A 20,353-nucleotide genomic window follows, 5' to 3' on the forward strand; every position below is an offset into this window, starting at 1 on the left:
TGCTCTCAATGTGTCAAGAGAAAGGAAAGAAGCCATTCAAAGAGAGCTTTAAGAGAGGAGAGGAAAATGAGGGGTAGAGGTACAAATGATATTCACTGATAGGAAGAATTAGAAATCAATGGGCTGAAACAGTCCCACAGCTAGGGGAGGGGAGGAGGAGGATGCTGGTGGAGATGCTTTCAAAGAATTACAAAAGCGCTAGAAAGGCTGATATAACTCTTCATCAGCCAATTTCCTCTGGGAATAACCCAGCACTTCCATGACCAGGTGGAACCTTGAAATGCTGTGCCCCCTAAGGGAGAGCTAGAGGAGCAGAGACGTACAGGGCTCTACTCACAGCCCTCCATAAATGCTGCTCCGATTACTGCTGCCACAAGTCAGGCCAAAGAGTAGTAGACCTGGGAGAACCAGGAAATGCCTTGGCCAAGGGGAAACAGCACTGGATGGACTCGAGGCCCTCTGATCCCAAGGAGAGGATTTAGATCAGGAAGGTGTCAAAGCTACAAGAGTCGTTTGATATATGAGAATATTAGGAGAATCTCTGGGACGGAGGAGGGAAACTAGAAATGCTGTACAATTGAGTCGATCTTTGTTGATAAAAATACCCTCCTGGAGTGTCACAATTGCTGGTAATGAACAAAGAATGGAAGAAGATAATCATAAATATATATAATTCATAGATATATACATAAGTTCTATGGAGATGAAGGGGGACTGAATATTAAAAGCCCAAACGTTATAGATTCAAGTGCATGGATGACGCAGAAGATCAAGGGAATTGGAAAAAAGGGCTTAATCAAGGAAGGCCTCTTGGAGGAAATGTGACCTCATAAGACTTTGAAGGTGGGAGAGTGGTGGTCTGGTGGATATGGAGAGGGAGGGAATTTCAGGATGGAGGTAAGGCGTCTCTGGAGACCCTGCCATCTCTCCAAAGCTTTCAGTGATTGCATCACTTTTTTGTATTGAGCAAGAACTCCTTACCACTGACTTCAAGGTTTCACCAGCTTCTCTCACCACCTTGCATATTGTTTCTTCCCACCCCCTACTCCCCTGTTCCCAAACTCTGTCTCTGCCCTGTTCTGATCTCGCCCACCTCCAACCCTTTGCTTACGTTGCTCCCAGGGCCTGGAACTAACTCTCTCCTAGGGGACTCAGGGGAACTTCTGATCACCTCCCACCCTTCAGCAATCTCATTTAAGGAGTGTGACCTCTGATGACACAGCCCAGTGGGGATCCCCTGACCTACCCTCAGTCACAGCTGTGCAAACTTGGGCAAGTCACTTCATTTCTCTGGGTCTCAGATACCTCGTCTGTAAAATGGGCATTAAGAATGTGAGCCCCATATGGAAGAGGGACTATGTCCAACCTGCTTAACTTGTTTCTACCCTAGCATTTAGAACAGTGTTTGACACATAAGTGTTTAACAAGTACTATTATTGTTATTATTAATAAAAGGCCTGCAGGTACATGGTCCGTGGAAGATATATAAGTGAGCAAACATGTCCCTTGCCCAGCAAGACAAGGACATAAATGCTAAAGGTTCCTCTGGGAAATCTTCTCAGATTAATTCCTAATATCACAAGCCATGTCTACCTGACAGCACCCTTAAAATTTGTGGATTGCATTCCTATCCTCAGTATTTAATTATAGAAATATATTTTCATTGAATATTTATTTTGATGTTTTTGTGTATATTCAAATAATTGATTCAACTATTTCATCCCGATAGGTTGGTGTTACTTTTGGCTGTACCTTCTCCTGCTTCCATTATTTATACATCATTTTAAATAATAGTTGTGGTATTTGTTGAGGGCTTAAAATGTGCCAAGCACTGTGCTAAGTGCTGGGAGAGACACTAGATGGAGCTCACAGTATAACTTGGAGGGAGAACATGTCGACTCCGCATTTATGGATGAAAAAAGTGGGGCACAGAGAAGTTAAGTGACTTGCCCAATGTCACATACAGCAGGTATGTGGCAGAGCCAGTATTAGAGCCCAGGCCCTCTGACTTCCCTATGAGATTCTAAACTCCTTGGGGGAGGGGAATGAATCTATTACTTCGACATACTCTTGCAGGTTTTTATTATGGTGCTAAACACTCAGCAGGAGCTCATTTATGACATTGATTGACAGTGAGTATCTAATGTATGTTGGTATTGAGGAAAAGCAGAAAAAGATGATTTACTCAAAGATTGATGACACTATATGTGCTAGACCTTAATGCTTAACAGAAAGTAATGTCTGTCCAAGTAATAATGATAATAATTTTTTTAAAAAGATAATTGTTATGTATTTACTTCGTGTCAAGTACTGTTCTAAGTGCTGGGGTAGATACAACTTAATCAAAATGCATACAATCCCTGTCCCACATCGAGCTCACAGTCTAACTAGGAAAGAGAACAGGCATCGACTCCCCATTTTATGGTTGAAGAAACTGAGGCACAGAGAAGTTAAATGACTTGCCCAAGATCACATAGCAGGCAAATGGCAGAGCTGGGATTCTAACCCAGGTCTGTGATCTTTCCACTTAGCCATACTAATAATAATAATGATAATAATGATGGCATTTGTTAAGCGCTTACTATGAGCCAAACACTGTTCTAAGCGCTGAGGGAAATACAAGGTAATCAGGTTGTCCCACATGGGGCTCACAGTCTTAATCATTATTTTACAGATGAGGTAACTGAGGCATAGAGAAGTTAAGTGATTTGCCCAAAGTCACACAGCTGATATTCATTCATTCATTCAATAGTATTTATTGAGCGCTTACTATGTGCAGAGCACTGTACTAAGCGCTTGGGATGAACATGTGGCAAAGCCAGTATTAGAACTCACGACCTTTGACTCCCAAGCCCATGCTCTCTCCACTGAGCCACACTGCTTCTCTAGCCATACTAGCCATGCTGCTAGTGAACTTGGAAAAACACCCATTTTTTGTTACACTTTTTCATTTTCTGAAGGAAGCACAGGTAAAACTGCCCTGCATTGCTTTTTTTTGCCAGAAAGAAATTCATATCACCTTATCGATACAACTTTACCACCTGACAGTCTTGGGCGGATTTGGGCTGAGTGAAATGCTCATTTCAGGACCCTGGACAACCACAGGGGGATGGTTTGGTCTTTATGGGCTCAGGATCACTTCATTCTATTTAGGAAAAAATGAAAATGAAAGAACTATTAGACTCCTATTAGGCACATTAAGCTTAGCAGTTATAAAGCATGTTAAAAGCCCAAATCTTTGCAATGTCCAAGAGATTCCCTAATAATAACTTAGGTGCTTGGTGGTGGTGGTGCTGGTGGGGCCGGGGGGCTCATTAGCTTCTTTGGGGATGGGAAGTCATTTAGTCATTTGTAGGAGTAATGCTTTGGGAATCTGAAAGAATTAACTCACTTCCAGAGGTGCTGTAAATCAAGGAGTCGCAAGCACTGGGTAGACTAAAATCTTGTTTTTGGAAGAAGGGAAGAGACAAACATCCAATCAATCCCAAGGCTATTGATACAGTTGAAAAAGATCCTGGGGTCATAGTGGACCTCAAGCTGAATACGAGTCACTGATACAGTCCTGTTGAAGCTGAGATGCATTAACAGGAACACTACACGGGAATTAACTCTTTTCTCCTCTAGCTTGTACTTGGAGTCTCATTAAAAAATGCTTCTCAGATTTAGTCTCCACATTTTAGTGAAAATGCAGAGAAATTAGAGTGGATAAAGAAAATGGTAATGTGAATGGTTAAAAAGGTAGAAAATAGTATCTGTGAGTAAAGGTTGGGTGGGGAGGGGGAGCAGGAGTGATTCTATTTAGGCTAAAAAAGATTATGAATGACAATAATTTTCAAAGTAGTTGAGAAATTATTCATAGAGTGGCCTGCTAGGCTGCTCTCTTCTTGCTTAGAGGCTAGAACTAAAAAAACCCACTGTGTTTACATCAAAACAGGAGGGATTTGAGTTAGCTCTAAGAAAGAACTGCCTGATTATGACTTGTTCAACCCTGGAAAGGTCACCAAATGATCTCTGGGACTGAAGTTAAGACTGGGATAAACTACCTCCTGTCCTGACTAGTTTAGCTTTCCTGCCGGGTGGCAGGGATTAAACAACTCAGTTGGCTCTGTGATTCAGCAATCTGTAATCTACACTATGAACACAGCCAGTCCTGGCTTTGGTCCTGCTCTCTTTGACTAAATCTCAGCACTTTTCCTCCCTCACCTGGAAAAATGAGTTCGGAATCAAAGCCAGAAGGCAATAAGAGCCTAGATTGATCACCTTCCATGCTGATGACAGCTTTCCACCCCACCTTTTTTTGTGAGGGTATGAAACCCTGCAAGCAAGGGGCTGGATGATGGATGGCTATGGGAAGAAGGGTGGCCTAGTGGATAGAGCATGTGGTTGGGAGTCAGAGGACCTGGGTTCTGATGCCAACTCCACCACTTGTCTATTGTGTGACCTTGGGCAAGTCAATCAACTTTTCTGGGCCTCAGTTCCCTCATCTGTGAAGTGGTGACTGAGATTGTGACTGCTATGTGGGACAGGGACTGTGTCCAGCCTGATAAACTTGTATCTACCCCTGTTCTCAGGGGTACATACCTTGGGTACATTTCAAAGCACATAGTAAGTGCTTAACAAATGCATAATTATTTTTATCAACACTCCCGTGGGAATTCACCCTCAACCATCTCCTCCTTAGATCCATTTTCTTAGGCTGCCTAAGGGTAAAAAAAGGGGTGAAGACAAAAGACATTTTTTTCTATCATCCCCCCAACCCAACTAAGGCTTCTGCTTTCTATGGCTGGTTTTGGCGGGATGGATTTCAGGGAGTGAAAGGGAAGAAAAGAGGAACCCAGAGGAAGAACCAGACAGTGGGCCGGTAGTGGAGGAAGAGGAGGAGGAGGTCGTGAGGTCTTGGAGGAGGTGCCCAATACTTGCAGGACTGGGCGGTAGTCAAGGAGATTCAGCCAGGAACCCGATGTCACCCCTACCTGCATTCTTTTGTCAGGAGTGGTATGTGCTCTTTTCACTGAGACATTCCCTTGATTTCTGTTTGAAGTTTACATTAGGCTAACTCTCCTTAATACAGAATTTCAATACTCCTTGAGCAGCATGTTTAATCATTTCAAAGGACAGAGGGGCAGGTCTTGTAAAATCTTGCAGCTCATATGGCTATTTATTTCAGCACTTTTAATCAATGGGTGTTGATAGTTTACTTATATTTAAGTTCAAAGACACAGCTGGAGTCAATCCATACATTGCCTTTTTGAAACATTGGGCAAATCACTTCTCCAGAACTGATGTTCAAGTAAATCTTCAATGATCGCAGGAGCTGTGTCTGATTTCTTGACACAGGGGAGGGTATTTTCAGAAAAAAATGTGCCTTGCAATTATTAGTCGATAAAGATAAAAAAAATTGATTTGGCTATAGCTGACTTGAAATAGGGTGTGGATGAGAGACAAGAATGTAAATGATATCTCTCTTGAAAAACTTTACAAAAGGTTGTGGAAGAAATAAAGAATAAGTACCCGGAATTCTGTGCATCTGGAAAATATTGTGTCAGATAGGGACATGGACTCCTACGAGTTGTGAGATGGCTCTAAACAAATCCGTCCTCTTGAGGGGGTGTGGGTACCATTCAAAAATCAGATTTGAGATTGCATTTTGGAATATGAATACATGGGTTTTTAAGGGGGTCATGTGGGATAAGGACTGTTTCTGATTTGTTTGTACTGTATCTATGGAGTGTTTAAGATAGTGCTTGGCACATAGTGCATTATTATTATTATTAGCAGGATGTCAGCTCTAAGTTTGAGCTGTGTTTTCCTTTAGAGCTCAAAGCAGCATGTTTCAAGGGGCCATGCTTGGTAATTTCACATGTTTTTCTGCTGGTTGATTAGATTTGTAGTTTGAATATGAACAATCAGGTAATAAAAGCATTTATTAAACATTTACAATGTCCTTGGAAGAACCCATGAACATATATTCAGACATAGCTCTCCATGGCTGACAATTTAAATGGAGTGAAAGGGTGGGGAGGAGAAAGGGAGAGAGAAAGAGAGAATGAAAAAAACTGAAGTAAGCCAATCAAAATCAGTAATAGTTATATGACTACTTTTTCTGGTTGGGGGGAAGAGTTACTGACTTCCTTCCTTCCTTCCTTCCCCACTGTTGTGGTTTGAGCCACTCTGGTTCAAAGCTAATATCCCAATGTCCTAAAGGCTATCACTGTGAGAAAACTGACATTCTGAGCTGCAGCAAAAAAACAAAACAAAACAAAAAACCTGATATTTCTAAGTTTGTTCTCCCCAGGTTTTTTAAGACAATGATTTGAATTATTCAGAAAGATTCTTCCCTATCGGGCTCAAAGGGCATTAGCAAAGCCCCCATTCCCTACTGTGGAAGGAAATCACATTCTTCTTTTCCATCTTCCTAAATAGTTTCTAGAGGAAGGGAAATTGCTTGGGAGAGCAAATGTGGAAGAAGGAGCAGAAACAAGGCCAGGCATTTTCCTTTCTCTTTTCCCTGAATTTCTGTCATCTTTCTGTCTCCCTCAATCAATAAATCTCTTCCCCCTCCTCCCACACTCTCTTTGCTTTTTTCAGTGTTTCTCACTTCTTGATACTTCCTCAAGCCCTTTGTCTAGCTGCTCTTTGCTGGGTGCGGACTTTTCTTCTAGCCTTTATTTTTGATAAGAAGAAGAGAAAGAGAAGGGAGTGAAAAATTTAGGTTGCCAGAGTGTTGAATCTAATTCTTCAGAGTGCTATTTTTAAGACAAGTTTTTGTTTGCTAGTACAGTTTTTTTCCTAGTTTCCTAGTGAACCTGGACTATTTATTTAGATCCCCTGTGCTTCTGTCAGAGTGCTTTGGACACGTGTTATTTAGCATGCCAAGCACACCTCAAAACATCTAGGGCATAAACTAAAGTACGAGAAAGAATGTAGGGAACGTATCATTAAGCTGATAATCAACAACCAACACCTTTGCATTTATGGTCCTGAAAAAATGTGGATTATATAGCAAGGAGATGCTTCAGCTTCCTCCAATACTTTATGAAAGAGAAGAGAATTAGCATTTTTTAGCAACTTTCAACCCATCATTTTCAGAGCAAGAGGCATTTCCTTCATTCCTCAAATGCTTCATCCCCACTGACTGGAGCTATCGTTGGCATCTGGATCTTAACATTTTAAGGTAGACACAGAAAATCAAAATCCCAAGGCTGTGAAGAAGGCAAAAGAAAATGGATGTAGCACAAAATCCCAGACTGCAAAAATATTTCCAAAAACCTATTAGTTTTAAAAGAAAATATTCAGTAATTCCACTACAAAACCCAGATTAGTTTATATTGCACTATTTCCCAAATGCTCTGCTTGATCAAAGGTTCCATACAAAGGTAACATAATAATATAATAATAATATCTACGATAATCTGAATTTGTTTTGTAAATCAACTGATTATATGAGGGAGCTTTTTATTCAAGTACTTCTCAGGAACAAAAAGTCACTAATGCTTTTGGATGCTGTCCCATTGAGCTGAAGGACAGTTATACTACTTCATGATGGAGTTAATTGGAGCAAAAAAAAAAACAAAACCAAAACCCAAAAAAACTGTTGCTTCAGGAAGGCAGTGAGTGAGATCTTCCGAAAATGGTCACCCACGACCTTCCAAAGATAGTGGCTGCTGGTCCCGGCTCAAAAATGATGCTCAAACCTAACATGTCCAAAACATAAGTCCCCATCTTCCCACCCAACCTCTGACCTCTCCCAGACTTTTCCATCACTGTAGACAAAACCACCATCCTTCCTGTTGCAAGATTCCATAATCTTGGAATTATCTCCAACTCATCGCTCTTTTTCAACCTCCATCTGTCACCAGATCCTGTCTATTCCTCCTTCACAACATCTCTAGAATCCACCCCTTCCTCCCTACCAAAACTTTTACCACATTGATCCAGACATCAATCATTTCCCACCTTGACTACTACATCAGCCTTCTCTCTGAGCTCCCTGCCTCCTGTCTTTTCCCTCTCCAGTCCATGCTTTGTGTCTTCGATCATTTTTCTGAAAAAAAACTGCTCAACTCACATCTTCCCGCCTCAAAAACCTCCATTAGTTGCTCATCCACTTCTATAGTAAACAGAAACTACTTACCCTTGACTTAGAGGCATTCAGTCAATTCTCCTTCTACTACTCTCCAAGGGCTCCAAGGGCTCTATTAAGTGGGATTTAGAGCTGAAAACCTCCAGGAATGTCACAATTTTATCTGTAACTAATTTTCAATGTCTGTGTCTCACTCTAGGCTGTAAGGAATCGTGTCTATCGTATCTATTGTATTGTGCTCTTCCAAATGCTTAGTACAGTACTCTGTGCACAGTAAATGCTCAATAAATACCACTGACTGATTGCCTGGATTCAGAAGATCTATTTATTAGTGGGGCAGAATGCCTGGGGTGCTTAAACAAGCAAATGTTTAAGCTTTTAAACATTTCCCCCAAATGTTGCATATGACATCACGGTGTTATAATTCGTGAGTTGTGAGCTGTTGTTGTTGTTAATGGTATTTGTTAAGCTCTATGTGCCAGCCACTCTTCTAAGAAGTGAGGTAGGTACAAGATAATCCCTGTCCACATGGGGCTCACAGTCTTAATCCCCATTTTCCAGATGAGGTAACTGAGTTACAGAGAAGTGAAATGATTTTCCCAAGGTCACACAGCAGACAAGTGGTGGAGCTGGGATTAGAACCCAGGTCTTTCTGACTCCTAGGTCCATGCTCTATTCACTAGGCCATGCTGCTTCTCTGCCCTGCATGCCCTGCTTGACCTAATGTATTCAGGTGGGAGGTCGTGGGGCCCCAGGATGGTGGAATGTCTGCTCCTTCCTTGGGCTCATTAGTAAAAAGCACCAATAAATGAAACCATGGATGCAAGGAATAGATACTTTGAGGCAGTTTGACTGTCCATCAATGCCCACATCAACCAGGAGTGGCCAAAAACAAGAAAAACAAAATTGACATATTTGCATAACCTTATATATCAATAAGTCCTATTTATTGAGTGCTTATTGTGTGCCGAGTGCTGTATTAAGTGCTTGGGAGAGTACAGTTCAACAGAGTTGGTAGATGTATTTCCTGCCCACAATGAGTTTACAGTATGTATGCCAAAAGACAGGATCGTCTCAATTAACTAAACTTTGAAAATGAAGATATTACATGAAGAGGCAACCAAATGGAAAATCACATGACAAGACACGGCTGTTTTTTTCAAAGCGAGTTTAAAAGTTCATCTATGGTAATCCCTGTTAATTGCATCTGAAATCATCCCGCTCCACTTTTCAAACTCATTGGGTGTTTTCGAGTTCAAAAGGGAATGCAATCCATTGCACCTTACAAAACTTGTACTGAGCAACACGGCAATCAGATGGATTATGTAATCTTATTCAAAACAGAAAATTGGCCAGAGGCAAAGCATGTATGTATCTTGCATAGCAGACTTTGACAGTAAGTTGTGTATAATAGCAAAGCTTTTCCCATCTACATTTTCAAAAACAGCCTATATAATGTTCTTGATCTTCCACATGACTCAATATAATCAAGTTTAAACTATGGAATATTCTTCAAGCTAAAAAAGAGACAAAAGCAAGTTCAACTGAAGAAAGATCTAGTGGGAAAAACAGGACTTTCATATCAATCACTCTTTCAAGAAGCAGCAAGGTGTACTGGATAGAGTATGGCCCTGGGAGTCAGAAGGTCATGGGTTCTAATCCTGCCCCCACCATGTCTGCTGTGTGACCTTGGACAAATCACTGTAGTTTCCTGGGCTTCAGTTACCTCTTCTGTAAACTCGGGAATGAGACTGTGAGCCCTCCATCGGACGGGAACTCTATCAGCTCGATTTGCTTGTATCCATCCTAGCACTTAGTACAGGGCCTGACACACAGTAAGCACTTAATGAATACCATAATTATCATCACTTTTTTATTATTATATAATAAAAATCAACAACAACACTATTTTTTAGCACAAAGTTAGAAAACTTTTTTATCTGCTTAACTCAAGCATGTATATTAATCCTCCTTCTCCTCCTCATCATCAATAGTACTTATGGAGCCTTTATTGTGCTTGGACTACTGAACTAAGTGCTTGTGAGTACTGTGAGTATAATAGAGTTAGAGGACAGAGTCTCTACCCTTTGGGAGTTCCCAATATAGGAGAGGAAACAAATAAGTTCCAGATAGGGGAAAAATTGGTTTTATAGTATATATGTATAGCTTACATAAAACAGATTATTTTATATACATAGAGGTTTTAATAACTAAAGGTAGTCTCGGTACCAGCATGGCTCAGTGGAAAGAGCACAGGCTGGGGAGTCAGAGGTCATGGGTTCAAATCCCAGCTCCGCCGCTTGTCAGCTGTGTGACTTTGGGCAAGTCACTTAACTTCTCTGTGCCTCAGTTACCTCATCTGTAAAATGGAGATGAAGATTGTGAGCCCCACGTGGGACAACCTGATCACCTTGTATCCCCCCAGTGCTTGGAACAGTGCTTCGCACATAGTAAGCACTTAACAAATGCCATTATTATTATTATTATTACTATGGGAGGCGAGAGGCAGGCAACAGTTGATGGATACAAGGGACCTCCTAGAGGAAATACGATCTCAGGGCCACTTCGAAAATAGGGAGAGCCATAGTATTTTGGACAGAGAGCTCCAGTCTTGCGGGGGAGGCATGAACAAGAAGTGAGTGAGAAAAGAATGAGGTACAGACAGTGTATTAGCAACAGACAGTGTATTAGCCTGAGAAGATCAAAGAGCATGAGGGGATATGGTAGTTGAGAAGGGAGTGGATAAATAAAGGAGAGAGAGGGAAAGAGAGAGACAGAAAAGGTAAGAGGGAGGGAGGGTGAGAGAGAGAGAGTGCGGATTGAGTACTTTAACACCAATGGTTAGGAGTTTCTGTTTGATGCAGAGAGTAATGGGCAACCTTTGGAGGTTTTTCAGGAGTAGATGTGAGCAGTTTGGCATTTAGAAAATAATCAAAGCAGCAGAGTGAAGTTTGGGCTGGAGCTGGGAGACTGAATACAAAATGAGCCAAGCAAATGCAAAGGATCACTTCCGATTCAGATATGAAATACAGCATTGAAGTTTATTTCTTCTTTTGAAACAAGAAAACATTAATGCTCTAATTTCCATAAATAAGCGTTAATCATGGGGCTCTGCAGGAAGTATCGTAGCAACACCCTTCAGTTATTAAACACATTCAACTAAATTCTGCCCTCAAATCCTCGCACGCAATTTCTGTTGGTGTTAATAGGAGGCGCATGAAAATGACCCAGGGTTGAATTTAGTTGTGTGTGAATAACACGGAGTCATGCAAATAGTTCCTGGTGAAGGCTTTGACCTAGACTGAAGAATTTATTTTCGTCAACAACTCTGACATTTTGTAATATTTCCATTCTTTTTCTTTTTTAAAAAAGGTTTTGGATACCCCTTCCTAGAAAGGAAAATCAGAGTTAAAGCTCTCTAGATAGTAAAAATGAACCCACATGTACCAAATGTCCCAGCATCAATGTCAAAACCCTAAATACCCTAGATATTCACATCAATATACTATTATATAAATATATTATTATTAATATACTACTGTATAAATATATTATTATTACATATGCCACTGATGAATACTATTTGCTCGATTAGACTGTAAGCCCTTCAAAGGGCAGGGACTGCCTCTATCTGTTACCGATTTGTACATTCCAAGCGCTTAGTACAGTGTTCTGCACATAGTAAGCGCTCAATAAATACTATTGAATGAATGGAATATTTCCAGAGTTTCCTGGTGCTTTGGAGAGAGTTTCTAGAGAGCTGAGGGTGAGTTCTCTTATTCTTTTAGATTGACAGTTGAGAGCTGACTCTTTCCCAGGACAGCGACTGACTGGAAACCAAGGAGATAGTGACCCCTGACCTTTGCATATGTTTGTTGGGGGATCATTAAACCCTCTTCCTTCTACTACACAAAACAGGAGGGGGGCTGGCTCCTACATGGGACAACCTGATCACCTTGTATCTTCCCCAGCGCTTAGAACAGTGCTTTGCACATAGTAAGCACTTAACAAATGCCAACATTATTATTATTATTACTTCCCTCCTGCCCAAGTCCCTTCTTGGGTAGATGCCTGGGAAGGTACATGACCTCTCTCAGACCACTAGAGGGCGTTGTGTGCCCCAAGTTCAGTGTCAGACTTGCTTCCTTTCCTTTGACACTTTTTATCTTTTGAATTTAATAATAATGATAATAACAGTAATAATTATGGTATTTGTTAAGCACTTGCTAGGTGCCAGGCACTATACTAAGTGCTGGGATGGATAGAAGCAAATGGGGTTGGGCACAGTCCCTATCTCAACCCCCATTTTACAGATGAGGTAACTGAGATCCAGAGAAGTAAAACGACTTGAGCTAGGTCACACAGCAGACAAGAGGCAGAGTTGGGATTGGAACCCATGGCCTTCTGACTCCCAGGCCTGCGCTCTATTGACTATACCATGCTACTTCTCATAGAGAAGCATCGTAGCTCAGTGGAAAGAGCCCAGGCTTGGGAGTCGGAGGTCATGGGTTCGAATCCCACCTCTGCCACTTGGCAGCTGTGTGACTGTGGGCAACTCACTTCACTTCTCTGGGCCTCAGTTCCCTCATCTGTAAAATGGGGATGAAGACTGTGAGCCCCACGGAGCACAACCTGATTACCCTGTATCTACCCCAGCACTTAGAACAGTGCTCTGCACATAGTAAGCACTTAACAAATACCAACATTATTATTATTATGATTATAAGGTCTCCTGGTAACACTTTCCAATTTGACACCACCAGTAGTCTTCCCCCAGGACCACTGTGAGGCAGGGTGAGACTGCACTGGGCACCTCAATGCAGTTCTTTCACTGAGAAAAGCTATCAGACCAGAGAGATGTATCTTTTGAAGAAGAAGAAGAAGAAAAAAGAGAGACTCACTCTTTTCATTCCTTTACCTTTAGGGTTCTGAAAGGAGAGGGAGGGAAGGAAAAGAGGAGCAAGAAGGAAAGGAGCATAGTTTGCCTCTCAGGTGAGAATACATTTATTGTCAAATGTGATGTAACAAAACATGTCTAGCAGCTCTGTAGCACTGTACTCTCCCAAACGCCTAGTATGGTGTTCTGCATACAGTAAGTGTTCAATAAATACCATTGATTGATTTGAATTAGCAGAATGGTGCAGTAGAAAGAGCATAGTCCCAAGAGTCAGAGGACGTGGGTTCTAATCACGGCTCCACTGCTTGCCTGCTCTATGACCCCGAGCAAGTCACATCATTTTTCTAGGTCTCAGTTTTCTCATCTGCAAAATCGGGGTGCAATAACTGTTTCCCTCCTACTTGACTGTGAGTCCCATGGGGGACTAGAACTGTGTCCAATCTGAGTAAATTGTAACTATCCTAGTGCTCGGTACAGTGCTTGACACCTATTAAGTGCTTAATATATGCCACAATCATCACCAACCTGTCATCACCGGGGAGACAATTGAGTCCAATTTTTTTGCCCAATTCTCTTATGGCACCTCTGGCCTTTTCAAGGCATTCCATTTATTTTAATACCATTTCTTTGTGTACGGTGGAGATAGTACATAATAAAATCTAGAATTCATATGTCCTAAAAAATCAGTACTTTTTTTGTTTCAACTTATTTCTAGTTGTCTAACAAATCAACCAGAACCTCACTTATTGTCACCACCAGGGGGAAAATCTTTTTTTGTTGTTGTTTTCAGAATCAGGGATGTACTTCAGAAGAAGTGGAAAAGCAAAGAAATGTCAGGGAAAAAACAGTAATTTGAGAAATGAATTATTATTTATAAATTACTCTCTCATTCATGTCTGCAAGGGATGCATTCCAAAATCAGAGCAGAAAGCCAGGGCATTGGAGAAGTAATATTTCTACTGTAGAAAAAAACTGATGATTCCTGCCCTACATTAATTATTTAAAAATATCAATGCCTTCTATGAGTTAAGCACATTCACATGAATCAAACAATAATGAAAAAGCATGTTTCAGTGTCTGTATTGAGCCTTAAACTTCATTTTGGAAAGCTGACATCCCATATGCAAACTAAGTCTTCCAATGCCTCAGAGTAGAGACAGGGAATCTATTCACAGTAGGGAATGTGCCTTTTAATTCTGTTATATAGTACTCTCACAAGCGCTTAGAACAGTGCTCTGCACATAGGAAGTGCTCAATAAATACGATTGAATGAATGAATAAATACCATTGATTAACTGATTGATGTGTTTAGAAATTAAAGAGTCATCTTGTCTTCCATAGCCTAAATCATTCTTAGATAGCAAGTAATGCATCAGATGGTCCCTGGGTGGCCTGAAAGAGTTTATGTTTCTCTTCATAAATTCTTGGGCATGGGGAAGAAAAGCAACCAAAATGCATCAGATTAAATCAAAAACAACTAAAAATGGGAGCAAAATCAAGTACGATACCTTTCCTTTACAAAATACAACCCCTGTCGGCCGCTCTCTTGGAAGTAAATCCTTTGTTTAGGGACTACTTAGACTGTGAACGCAAGTGGTACAGGGACTGTGTCCAACCTGATTAACTTGCATCTACACCAGTGCCGGTACAACTTGTTGGTGAGCCTGATTTGCTATTTACGACTGTCATTAAGTCTGGTCCTTAGGTGGTGCTGGTGAAGCCATTCAAGAAGTCAGCTCAGACTCATGAGATGGATCCCAGCCTTATAATCATAAGGAGTACTGGTCCCCATTACTCCAGTCAGTTAATTAGTCAGTTGATCGGATTTACTGAGCACTTATTGTGTGCAGAGCACTGTACTGAGCACTTGGGAGAGTACAATATCCCAATATACAGACACATTTCCTGTCCAAAATGAGCTTAAAGCTTGTCCTGGAGCTCTGCCACCTGCTCAGATGCTTGGTACGATATAATAATAATAATGTTGGTATTTGTTAAGCGCTGGGGTAGATACAGGGTAATCAGGTTGTCCCACATGAGGCTCACAGTTAATCTTCATTTTACAGATGAGGTAACTGAGGCACAGAGCAGTGAAGTGACTTGCCCACAGTCACACAGCTGACAAGTGGCAGAGGTGGGATTCAAACCCATGACCTCTGACTCCCAAGCCTGGGCTCTTTCCACTGAGCTACACTGCTTCTCTCTGCTACAGGATCTGTCTGCTAAACTTCAGAAAGTCAAGCGAGCTTTATTGATCTGGTTTTCTTTTTTATTATTTATCAGTGCATTCTGGATGGAGTAATTCCTAGAAAGCAGACCTTGAAGGCAGGGTGTGGATCTGAATTGTAATGGAAATCTTCAGCTGGTCTGGTTGCTCCCTTATTTCAGTTTTCTTCAGGAGAGCTGTTGGTGTTCCATCCTGGGCTCTTTCACCAGGACGGTTCCTGATCTCTCTCCCTTGGATATTTTTTTCTCTGGGGGTCTCCAGAGAATAGTGATCGGCATTTAATAGAGTCTCGATGGGGGTTCTCTCAAGACACTTGATAAGTCTTGTCTAAATAGAAGAGTTACTGGAGGGCAAGTGTTCAGCACATAGTAGGTGATTGACTAAATATCTACTGAGATTAGGAATACTTTTTTAAAAATTAGTACCTACGTCTAATTTAATTTTCATGTATTACTTTCACATCCTATTCAGCCAAAAGACACTCTGTGGTAACACACTCTGGGCTCTGCCATTATCTATGATAAAGAGATCTGTAATTATCTGATGCTAAATTAACAGTGGCTTGAATCACTTTCTTCAACTAGTAGCAGTTATGGCATAGTAAGCGCTTAATAAATACTATTACTAGTAGCGGTTTGTAACTCCACTAGTGATCTTTGAAATGTTATAACTCAGTATTAGGGCAATTGATTTCAATGTTCATCATCATCAACTATGGTATATATTGATTGTTTACTTTGAGGAGGGTACTGTACTAAGCACATGGGAGAGTACGATGCAACAGAGTTGGTATCAATCGATTAATCAATGGTATTTACTGAGCATTTACTATACGCAGAGCATTGAATTAAGGTCTTGGGATAGTACAATACAACAGAGTGGGTATCAATCAATTGATCAATTAATGGTATTTATTGAGAGCTTACTTTGTGCAAAGCATTGTACTAAGGACTTGAGAGAGTACAATACAACAGAGTTAGTAGAGAGGTCCCCTGCCCAGAAGAGCTTACAGTCCAAATAAAACAACAGGGTCCTAAACATAGCCCACTGCTCTGCAGAGAAGAGGTTTAACAAGCAAAACCATTTCCTTGGTAGACAGTCCCTGCATAGAGAAGCCGAATGGCCTAATGGATTTAGCATGGGCCTGGGACTCAGAAGGTCCTGGGTTCTAATCCTGACTTCACCACTTGTCTGCTGTGTGACCTTGAGCAAGTCACTTTGCTTCTCTGGGCCTCAGTTACCTGATCTGTAAAATGGGGATTGTATTATTATTATTGTTATTATTAATGTTACTATTTTGGGGATTAAGAATGTGAGGGACAGGGACTCTGTCTAACTTGATTAACTTGTGTCTACCCCATACTTAGTAAAGTGTTTGGCACATAGTAAGCACTTATTAAATACCATTATTATTATTGTTATTATGAAGAGACCACAGAAGGGTTCAACTGGCTGCTCCATGGTGTGCTCTACTAGGGCAATAATAATTGGGGTATTTGTTAAGCGCTTAATATGTGTCAACCACTGTACTGACTATAGGGTCACATATCAGACATTTGGGTCCTATAGTCCCTGTCCCTTGTATGTCTCAGTCTAGAATCACAGGGAGAATGGGTATTGAGGTTCCATTTTACAGATGAGGAAACTGAGGCACAAGAATTAAGTGACTCATCCGAGGTCTCAAAGCAGGCAAGCAGTGGAGCTGGAATTAGAACCTAGGTCCTCTCACTTCCAGGCCCTTTCCACTCTGCCAGACCCATAGGAATTTTCCAAGAGCACCACCTTAAGCGAGGTATCAGAGGTCGGGAATACTGGGAAAGAGTAATAACAGATGAACCAACCTGGGTCCAGCAGGCAGAGATTCTGAGGCTCACTTTGTCAAGACAGCTGGGAGCCCAAGGGGTAAAGAGACAGACAGGCAATACTCCTCCGGTTCTCCACACCATAGTTTTCTCTGTGAACTAAAGGACAGTCTTTATATATAGGCAATCTTGGGAACAAGACTGATATCTAAGCACTGATTTTCAGCTCCACCTCCCCATGGGAGAGTAAATCTTGATAGCATAATGGACAGTGATAAATAAGGATATTAAGCTTACCTAGGTGGGGCTCAACTTATAGCTCCCCTAAATCTTTTTTCCTTATTGTAAACTAATTCCAGGGCTATTTTCTGCCATGTCAATCACTTGACACTAGAATGATAATTTAGCTGGGCTTCCAACTGGTTGACACCCCCCTAACAGAAAGGAAGCTGATCTAGTTGCTGAGCTCAGAAAGGAAAACAATAATAATAACAATAATGGTACTTGTTAAGCCTTTAATACATGCCAAGCACTGTTCTAAGGGCTGGAATAGATGCAGCTGAATCAGATTGGACAAAGTCCCTGTCCCTCATGAGGCTCACACTCTCATCCCCATTTTTTACAGATGAAGTAACTGAGGCAGAGAGAAGTTAAATAACTTGCCTAAAGACATACGGAGGAATAAGGATTAGAATCCGCATCCTTCGGATTCCCAACCCCATGCGTTACCCACTAAGCCCTTCTGCTTCCCCACAGTGCTGCTTAGCAGTGTGGAAGCAGGGATGGGTACAGAGTGGGTTTGGGAGAGAAAGAGAGAGAAAATCTGTTGTGAGCTTCTGGGTTTGGGGCTCTTGTCCTAAAGGTAAAACCAAAAAGTGGGGAGATGAGTAAGGTAAACAGAAACTAAGATGAGACTGGAAAAGGAAGATAATATAGGTAAAATAGGTGCTGAGATACATCAAGAAGGTCATGGTCATCTACTGCCTATGGTGAAGAGAGACAAATGGAAAGAAAAGTATAAGCAGATTCTAAAATTACTTCCACAATAAAAATGTTTAATATAAGTGAGTTTGGGAGTGAGGCAGAATTGCCACTGAGGGCAACCTGGTTAATTTCACAACCTTTTATTTTTTAAAAAATATGGGCCCCCAAGCTTTGAGCATTAATCATTATTGATAATAACAATAATAATGATAAAATATTTTTTGAACACTTACTATGTGCCAACCACTGTATTAAACTCTGGGGTAGATACAGGATAATTAGGTCAGACACAGTCTGAAAGTTTTAAACACTGATTGAGGAAGGTAATGGAGAGAGGGAACTCAGCAAATCCTCAGAAGGAACCAACATAAAATATCTGATTCTAAATAGACCTTGCATTACAGAATGGGTTTTGGCTATACCGCATTATGTAGATCAATTTTAACAGCCCTTATGTCCATATCCACAATTTAATGTCAGTCTCCTCCTATAGACTGTGAAGTTATAGGCAGGGAACGTTTATACCAACTCTGTTGTTTATACTCTCCCAAGTGTTAGGACAATGGTCTGCACACAGTAAGCACTCAATAAATACCATTAAAATAATTCTGGGGTCCCATAGAACCACCTGAAAAATGTTCTTTAGGATGTTAGAGACTCCCTGAAGTCCTGTTTTTTTTTTGGTGTTTTTTTTTTGATATTTGTAAAGTACTTACTATGTGCCAGGCACCGTACTAAACACTGGCGTGTTGGAAGGGCCATGACAAGGGATATAAGCAAAGCTATTCATGTTATTCCTCCTCCTCTTCACCACTTTCTCTGCCAGCATCACTGTTGTCCTGGTTCAATCAATCAATCATACTTATAGAGCACTTACTGTGAACAGAGCACTGTAAGGAGCATTTGGGACAGTACAATGTAATAATTTTACAGAGTTGGTAGACGCATTCCCTGCCCATAAGGAGATTTCAGTCTACATGGGGAGACAGACATTAATAAAAATAAATAGATTATGGAGATGTCCACAAGAGCTGTGGGCCTGAAGGGACAGTAAATCAAGGGAGCAAATCAGGGTGATGCAGACGGGAGTGGAAGAAAAAGAAATGAGGGCTTAGTCAGGGAAGGTCTTGGAAAAGTTCTGCCTTCAATAAGGCTTTGAAGGTGGGGAGAGTAACTGTCTGTGACTGGGACCTGTGACAGAATCAGTCTTGGCAACTGTAACAGTGATGGAGGAGTCTTGACTGTTTCTTTTCTCCTTGTATTATGTGCTGTTGGGTCACACTGAAGATGGCAGGCTGAGCGTGTGCTTGTTGCCCTTCCTCCCAATCAATCAATCAACCCATCATTCCTATTTATTGAGCATTTACTGTGTGCAGAGCGCTATTCTAAGTGCTCGGGAGAGTACAACAGAGTTGTTAGGCATGTTTCCTGCCCACAGTGAGCTTACTTTCAAGCCATAGCCACGAGAACTTCCTAGAGTCCTGCCGATCCCTCTCTGGGTGGATGTGAGTACTGAGTTTAAGTATGAGTTGATTACAGAGTGTTTGCTTGCGGCCATTTCAAAAGAAAATATTTCCCATGTCCTTTTCAGGTTTGAGGCAAAAGGATCTGCAAACTCTACAGCCCAAAGAGAAACTCGTACCTACCTCTGTTCAGCATCCTGGCACTGGCTTGCTGAGGCAAACCTTTCCTCCACAGCTTCTTCTAAAACTACTTATTATCTGCTGTCAGTTTTGTGGGGCAGCAGTACTAGGAATTATTCAGTATTCTCTTCAGTGCCTTCACCCTCCCAACGTCCTGATTAGGCCTGACATCTTCCTTGTCTGGTGAAAGGCCATTTGCCAGCAAGGGTGGGTGGAGATGCTTGCTCTAATTTCCATATTTTGTGAGTCATTCCAATGTTCTTGGCTTTATCCATTCATTCTTTCAATCACTCATGTTTACTAGTGCTTACTGTATGTATAACACTGTACTAAGATCTTGGGAGAGTACAGTAGAACAATGAACAGACATATTCTCTGCCGAAAGCATGGTAATAATCTAGAGGGAGAGAGAGACATTAATATGAATAAATACATTACAGATATGTACATAAGTGCTGTGGGGCTGGGATGATGGAGTAATAAAGGGAGCAGGTCAGGGTGATGCAGAAGGGAGTGGGAGAAAAGGATAGGAGTGCCTTTTCTCCTTTTCTCCCTGACTAAAATTAGTCAGGGAAGGCCTCTTGAAGGAGATGTTACAGATGAGGTAACTGAGACACAGAGAAGTGACTTGCCTAAGGTCACACAGCAGACAAATGGCGGAGCTGGGATTAGAACTCATGATCTTCTGACTCCCTGGCCCATGGTCTATCCACTACT

The sequence above is a fragment of the Ornithorhynchus anatinus genome, chromosome 3 (assembly GCF_004115215.2).
Source record: "Ornithorhynchus anatinus isolate Pmale09 chromosome 3, mOrnAna1.pri.v4, whole genome shotgun sequence".
Taxonomy (NCBI): Eukaryota; Metazoa; Chordata; class Mammalia; order Monotremata; family Ornithorhynchidae; genus Ornithorhynchus; species Ornithorhynchus anatinus.